Raw genomic sequence first — 8,546 nt, 5'->3', positions numbered from 1 at the left:
CCACGCAGACACGGGGAGAACGTGCAAACTCCACATAGTCAGTCGCCTGAGGCGGGAATTGAACCCGGGTCTCAGGCGCTGTGAGGCAGCAGTGCTAACCACTGTGCCACCGTGCCGCCCACTTGCTCCATATATGCACCACACTGTGAAAAAGTTGCCCTTTACATCCCTTTTAACTCTCTCCCCTCTCACTTTAAACCTATGCCCTCTAGATTTGGACTTCCCTATCTTTGGGAAAAGTATTTGGCTATTCACCTTACCTATGCCCCTCATGATTTATAAAACTCCTATTAGGTCATCCCACACCCTCCCAGGCTCCAGGGAAAACAAATCCCAACATATCCAGCATCTCTTTATTATTCAAGCCCTGCAGTCTTGGTAACATCCTTGTAAATGTTTTTTGCACCCTTTCCTGTTTGATAACATCCTTGCTGTAGCAGTGCGATTAGAATTTTATGCAGTACTCCAAATGTGGTCTTACAGATATCTTATACAACTGTAACATGACGTCCCAATTCCTGTACTCAATGCTCTGACTGATGAAATGCCTTCTTCACCACCCTGTCTCCCTGTGATGCCACTTTCAAGGAGCTACGTACCTCCACTCCTTGGTCTCTCTTTTTGACAACACTCCCCAGGGCCCGACCATTAACTGTATAAGTCCTGCTCTGGTTTGTTTTACCAAAATGCAACACCTCACATTTATCTGAAGTAAACTCCATCCATCATTCCTCGGCCCATTAGCCAAGATCCCACTGTTCTCTTAGATAACCTTCTTCACTCTCCATTAGATTACTAATTTTGGTGTCATCCAAAATTGGGAGAAAGAGGAGAGGGAGAGAAGGAGAGCCGGAGGGAGTGGATGGGAACTTTTAACCAGTAAGGAAATGAAGGGTTATCTGATAAGTGGTTTTGAGAATTGTCAGTTATGAAAAAACCTCTTCAAACAAAAAACAGTGAAGGAAGTGGAATTCTCTACTGCAGTGAGTGATTGAAGTGAATAATATAGATGCATTGTTGACAAAGAAAGTTTGTCGAGTTCAAACCAAAAGCTTCTACAAAATGTGTCCTCTTTAAAGCAACACTTAAGCTCTGCACAACTGAGCAACTATTAATGGTGGAACAGTGGCTCAGTGGCTAGCACTGCTGCCTCACAGTGTCAGGGACCTGGGTTTGATTCCAGCCTTGCGTGACTGTGTAGAGTTTGCACATTCTCCCCGTGTCTGCATGGGTTTCCTCTGGGTGCTCCAGTTTCCTCCCACAGTCCAAAGATGTGCAGTTAGATGAATTGGCCATGCTAAATTTCTCATAGTGTTCAGCAATGTGTAGGTTAGATGCATTAGTCAGGGGTAAATATATAGGATAGGGAATGGGTTTGGGTGGGTTACTCTTCAGAGGGACAGTGTGGACTTGTTCGGCTGAAGGGCCTGTTTCCTCACAGTAGGGATTCTAATTCTATTAAAGATGCTTGGAAAAGCTGGTCAGGCACTCTGGAGGAGAAGGGACTTGAGAGTTACAATGATGGAGTTGAATGAGGAAAGATGCAGAGAGCTTCAGGTAGAGACTGTTTCAAATGCCGTATGCTATTGATCTATTTAACTTTAAATCAAATTGCTTTTCAAGACTTTTTATTTTCAGACGAGGAGAAAATCAATTCTTGAAAACTTCTAAAATCTTGGATATCAGACAAATCAAATCTACTAGCGTAAAAGGATCTATCTTGAAAATAAGCTAAAATGTACAAGAGTGAAAGCCAAGAGTGAAAAGTCAAGGCAACCCCAATCATTTGGGTTTAATATGAGCCTGCAGCATTTAGAAATACTGTACTCCACTGTGCAACCTTACCTGTCAGAAACGAATAGGGAATTATGTTCATAACTTTTCATCTTCTCTTCACAAACACAGAACTCTCCAGCATTAGCTCCCTCCTGACCACTGTCATCTTTGTTCTAATTCTCTACTCTTTTACATTCTTCTTTTTTATGTCCTCTGCCTATCTCTTCACAATTCAGAATTCTAGTACTTCATTTGGAAAATCAAACATGCCACTTTTATAGCATTCAAATGTATTTCTTGTATAAAATATTCTTCCTTCATCGATCAATAAAATAGTAGCTGGAATGGAAAAACTGTCTTTTTTATCTGCCTAGTTCAAGACAAATCCATGGGAAATAGATTATAAGAAGGAAGCGTGCAATGAGAATACAACTCCTATTTCCTCTTTAATTGCCTTGGCCTTGTCAAACTGTGAAATTATGCAGATGATAAACTGGAAATGAAACCTACTCCCAGACCTCAACAATGAGCAAAGCATCTGGTATTTTTAAATAATTTATCAATTGCTTCCAGCATTATACTTTCTATGTATTAAATGGCATAACGTTTAAATAATTTCAGATAAATGCTGGAAATACTCAGCAAGCATAGCAGCACCAGTGAAGTGAGAAACAAAGTTAACGATTTGCGTTCTGATTAGAGGTCATTAATGTGTAATGATAATCTCTGTTTCTCTCCCCCAAGTGCTGTCAAATTTATTGAGTAGTCCTAACACTTTCAGTTCTCAATTCAAATTTCTAGCATTTTGTTTTTGAAATCATCTTTCTTAAATGGAATCCTGAATAGTGTCATCTGTTACATCATGATGATGAAGCAGAACTTTACCTTCCTACTTCTCTTGACACACCCACTGCCTCTGTGAGGTTGGGCACCCAGCTTCAGATACACTGAAATTTCATCCATTTACACATTGGGATGATCCAATTATGTATTCCCTTCCCTTTGGTCACTGGCAATGACCCAGCCTTCAGCTGCTTAGGTCTCATGATCTGCAATCCTCTTCTTAAATTTCTTGATTATTAAACCTTCCTCTCCTTCTTGAAGTCCCTTCTTAACACCCTTTACTACTATGTTCACCCTTGCTCATATCTCCTCTATTTGGGGTGGGAGAGTAAATCTAAATACAAACATGTGGTGAACATCAATACAGTTAATTGCAGCATTATAAACAGTCAAGTTTTCCTTAATGTCACCATGATTGAAATCATAATCAAGGAGGTGGTCATTCAAGTGATTCAGTTTAAAAAATAGTTTATGATCTATCAGGATGAATATAAATCTGTGATAAAGAGTTATGATTTCTCAGATTATGGTTCATATGATTATTTTTTCATAGTTGCAATTGTCATTAGTTTTAATAGACTATTTTAAAAGCATTTATTCACTGATTCTGTAAGTACCATGAGTTGATACTTATAATTTTTGCCCGAGACCAAGTTGCATTGAGATTTTTGGAGGATCTTTTGCCAGGAGGCTTAACGAGATTTCTTCCGGATCTTATCAAACTCACCTCATTAACTAAAATAAAACTAAAGAACTGCAGAAGCAGAAAATCTGATACAAAAACAGAAGGTGCTGGTGAACTCAGCAGGTCTGACAGCATCTGTAGAGAGAAGAGTAGTTCATGTTTCAAGTCCATATTTCATCAAAAACTGGACTCAAAATGTTAACTGTTTTACTCAGTTGCTGCCAGACTTGTTGAGCTTCTCCAGCACTTTCTGTTTTTGTTTCACATTATTAACTACCTACCCCACCCCAATGGGAGCTGACACATCTGATTCCATCTTACCATGTGCCATTCCCAGCTTGCAGTGTGTTAGCTGCTGGCACCTAGTGCAGGTTTGAGATTGATGAAGGATACTGCTACACAGCAAGATGTATGCCCCCTGCAGGCTGAAAATTGCTCAGCAGCAAGGCAAACTGCCTGGTTATTTAACATTGACACTGCAGTAGGTTAGGAGAAAGTGAGGACTGCAGATGCTGAAGAAGGGCTCATGCCCGAAACGTTGATTCTCCTGCTCCTTGGATGCTGCCTGACCTGCTGTACTTTTCCAGCCACACATTTTCAGCACTGCAGTAGGTTAGGCAAGGATGCTGCCAGCATGAAGGTAGGCATTAAGAGAGCAAGTGAACAGTCTAGAAATGCAGCTTGGTATCCATGTGCACATAGTGTCTGTGTAGTTGCTATTCAATGCTAGTTGTCAGTACACCCTGCAAGCCCTGCCAGTTTATCAGACAGGTGAGAGGCTGGCTATTATTGGATGCCAATGTATGCAGATGAGCAGTGCATGTGGCTGGTGCTCATGGTTTGTGCCCCGAGATGTTAGTTCAGCATATACAACATGAAGGTCACTTGGAACAGGTGCCTGCTTTGGTTTCCACTATTAGTATCCATGTCTTGTCAAGTTTCCTCAGCATCTAGCTTGGTTTCTAACTTTGGTAAGATAGGAAGCTGTTAATATTAGTGAGGTGAGTTTGGCCATTAACAAGTTATTTACAAAGCTATAATCCCCATTGTTTAGCATCATTCCTTTGCCCAGCGAGGAACTTACCACAGCATAAAAAATGGAGTGAGATGCTTGTGACGTCAAGACCTTTCATCCAATTCTCCCACAATTATTGCCATAGCCAAATCGCTCAAATTCATATAAAATTCAATCACACATTTCTTTATTTCCTTTAGTTTGAACTAAAAAGGGATGATACTGCATTAAATCAAGGAAATTGAGTAAAGAGATGGCTGTAATTTTAAAAATCATTTTGACTGGAGCATGTTGGAGCTTATTGTGAGTTGTATCCAATGTTGCATTTTCCTGGAGTAGTGAGAGCAGAACAGACACCGGGAGCCAAGGAGTTCTGAATTATGGAAAATCTGCTTGACAACAATGTTTTGATTGGTTCCTGATCAGGAGATCATGATTATGAGTCCAGTGCAGCGGAGAACTGCAGAGAAAGCATTTTAAAAATTCTCTTTGTGTATTTCTCTTCTGAGGAGGTACAAAAGTCTTTCTAGCAGTAGTCAACTGTCTTCCACTCACTTTACACTGCACATCCTCTGCTGACAGTGGAATATAATGACTTCAATGGCAATGAAAGGGTGAATTCTCAACTGGTGAATGAAAGAGAGCATCAATTTTCAACAGCAGAGAACTAAAATGAATTGAAAGGAAAAGAAAAGAAAGTAACTCCTCGAATCCTGCATGGTGCTGTTTTGAATTTTCTTTCACTTTTTCACCCTTAATATCCATGTTTTGGCTGTCTGTATGTCTGACTGAGAAGGGGGAATTTAAGGAGAGATAGACTTAAGTTGTGCCATTAAACATTAGAAATTCCCATATTTCCTAACTTGCAATGTTAAAAGATCCTTGTTTGTAATAAAAATTTATTTTCTTACCATATAACTGTTTCTAATACAAAGAAAACAAGCTGGATTATTCTCCTTATTTTCAAAAACCTGGTGAGTGTTTTTTTCTAACCTGAGTTTATCAGTCCGGCAAATTAGGGACTTTGGATAGTTTGATTAAATCTTTTCACATTTGTGACAACTGCAGAAACAGTGAGGTGTGATTTCCAGCATGTTTTCCCTGGAGTTGTGATAATACCAAAATAAGAGGATTGAGGATTAAGCTACGTATCTTCTCAGCAGTTGAAATTCCTTTAATTAGTTTTTGAGATGATCAGCAGTAGCTTGTGATTTTAGTTCCTGTGGATTGATTATAAACCCTGTTACATCAACAATGTAACAACATTTTAAAATAAATGGTGTTATAATAACAATTGACAGAGTTGCTAAAGCCCCATTAGTTGTCAGCAGTTGTTTGCATTCAGGAATGACGCATTTTATAAATTAGCACCCACCTGTATATATATAGAGTATGTTGCGAGTTTGAAGGAGAATAATCCAGTTTATATTCTTTATATTAGAAACAGTTATATGATGACTGCCTGCAGTGAGGGTGGCATGGCTCAGGTCACACGATTATCACAAACCGGGAAGGACATTAGTACAGGATTGCATTTTTATCTAAGCATTCCCCCTTTCATGCAAGCAAATGTGAAATTTGCATGTATTATCATTTATACTGTGAGTTACTTACATTATCCATTACGTTTAAGTGGTTCACATGCATTTGATAATTGTTTAGCACAACAATTAGTGTGTCTTTTATCAATCTATTTACACATAGAATATGAATGCTGGTTGACTATTCCTCTAATGTCTGCTGCCTGGAATGATATGCTGTCTGTTGCTGTTCCAAAACCTTCTTCAGCTGACTCTGCTAATTTGTGAGGTTGCCTTCAGACACTTATTTCCTTCAGTTTCCATCTCACTTTTTTTTCATCTGTTTGTCAATCACTGTGGCTTGCTAAACACTATAAATTTTTTATGGCCCATTTAGGGTTACTAACTGAAGTTTCTGATTTTTGTCTGCTGAAGTGAGTAGTTTTAGATTTATGTCCAATATCTGGAATTGCAAATATTTATTCTTGCCATAGCACAGGGCTGTCAGATAAATTTGTTCTTTTGGACAGAGTACTGTTTCAACACAGAGCCTTAACTTTACCTTTGAGGGTTTCATTTTTGGATTACTGTCTGTTGAATATTACACAGGCCTGTGAAGCTCATAATATTGCAGGAAGCCCCAGTGACTATCTGGCATTCATACTAGTCTGATAGATTTGTTCTGCTGAAGCTATTCTTTCACTTTAGATTGGAGATTGCCAATCTGCACTAAGGTACAGACTGAATTGTCTGCTTTGTTTGTCCAACATCTATGCAACACTCTTATTTCCTCAATTGATTTTCCAGGTTTATGTATCTTCTTCCTGACATAAAACTTATCTGCAAAATGGTTCAGATTCTTGGTATTAAAACATTACTTTCCCCACACTGAGCATTGTTTCTTTTGTTAAACATGAGGACCTCTGAAATATTTGCAACTTGTCCTTCAATCTAGAATTTTCATTGACACTTCTGTAGATATGTATTGTTTGTCATAATATTGTCGTGCTTTGAAGATCTGGACTGCTTTTCATAGTCAGGTCTGAGCTACACTACAGGCTACACCTGCACTTGTGGGACATAGGTGTCACTGGCCAGCATTTATTGTTATTGCCCATCCCCAGTTGCCTTTTAACTGTCTGAATGCTGCTGGAGCTGCACCCATCTGGCAAGTGGGGAGTATTCCTTCACATTCCTCACTTGTGCATTGTAGATGATGGCAGTCTATTTCAGAAGGCAGTTGACAGTCAACCGCATTGCTGTGAGTCTGGAGTCACACGTAGGCCAGACCAGGTGAGGATGGAGATTTTCTTCCCTGAAAGACATTAATAAGCTAGGTGGGTTCTTCGAACAATTAACAACGGTTTCATGGTCATCAGTAGATTCATAATCCCAGATATTTTTTAATAGAATTCAAATTCCACCATCTGTTGTGGCAGGATTTGAACGTTGGTGCTAAGAACATTAGCTGAACTGCTGGATTTAATGGTCTAGCGATAGTACCACTCAGCCATCCATTTCCCAATCATTGTAATGCATTACAACGACACTATGCTTTCATGGATACAGACCCAGCTTATGGACTGAACCAGATTAGTTCTCTGGACTCACTCCCTTAGTGTTATCATACTCACTTGCTCTGAGCTTATGTGGATGCTCACAGCCAGCTCACAGCATCCCTGTGTTATATCACCTAACCTTCTCTCGCCTTTCCATTTTATGCTTTGCCCCTTCAGCCAGAGATATTAATCCTGTCTTGCCATGTTGACACAATGAAACCCAAAGAACAGAATAAAGAACCCCTACAGAACTCAACCTGTCCAGCTGGACTTAATTATGCTGTTCCAAATATACACAACAGTCCCAATAAGCAAACTCCCTTAAAAACACAATATAAATGGAACACATGCTTACAGATTGAAATTGAAGGGCAGAAAAGACAGAGAGTTTCCACACAGCTCACTGTTGAACTTCCCAGTTCAGACTGAACTAAAACTGCGCTCATCACCTCAGGAGATCTCCCACCCACAGATTCCAACCTCATAGTCCGGGAACCCCGCACTGCCCGGTTCTACCTCCTTCCCAAGATCCACAAGCCTGACCACCCTGGCCGACCCATTGTCTCAGCATGCTCCTGCCCCACTGAACTCATCTCTACCTACCTCGACACTGTCCTATTCCCTCTAGTCCAGGAACTCCCCACATACGTTCAAGACACCACCCACGCCCTCCACCTTCTCCAAGACTTTCAAATCCCCGGCCCCCAATGCCTCATCTTCACCATGGATATCCAATCCCTTTACACCTCCATCCGCCATGATGAGAGCCTCCAAGACCACTGTTTTTTCCTCTCCAGACGTCCCCAACAGTACCCTTCCACCGACACTCTCATTCGTTTGGCCGAACTGGTCCTCACCCTTAACAATTTCTCCTTTGAATCCTCCCACTTCCTCCAGACCAAAGGGGTAGCCATGGGCACATGTATGGGCCCCAGCTATGCCTGTCGCTTTGTTGGCTACGTAGAACAGTTGATCTTCCGTAATTATACTGGCACCACTCCCCATCTCTTCCTCCGCTACATTGATGACTGCATTGGCGCCACCTCGTGCTCCCACGAGGAGGTTGAGCAATTCATCAACTTCACCTTAAATTTACCTGGACCATCTCTGACACCTCCCTCCCCTTCCTGGAACTCTCCATCTCCATT

The 8,546-nt window shown here is 40.6% G+C and overlaps 1 protein-coding gene across 3 annotated transcripts in view; it reads left to right on the top strand.

Annotated features, from left to right (window-relative positions):
* htr1aa (5-hydroxytryptamine (serotonin) receptor 1A a) overlaps nt 1-8,546 on the top strand; it is an 86,590-nt gene that overhangs the window by 60,190 nt on the left and 17,854 nt on the right. The gene's annotated exons all lie outside the window — the stretch shown is intronic.

Source organism: Chiloscyllium plagiosum, chromosome 1 (assembly GCF_004010195.1).
Source record: "Chiloscyllium plagiosum isolate BGI_BamShark_2017 chromosome 1, ASM401019v2, whole genome shotgun sequence".
In the NCBI taxonomy this organism is placed as follows: domain Eukaryota; kingdom Metazoa; phylum Chordata; class Chondrichthyes; order Orectolobiformes; family Hemiscylliidae; genus Chiloscyllium; species Chiloscyllium plagiosum.
This window is presented reverse-complemented; position numbering and strand designations above follow the sequence as displayed.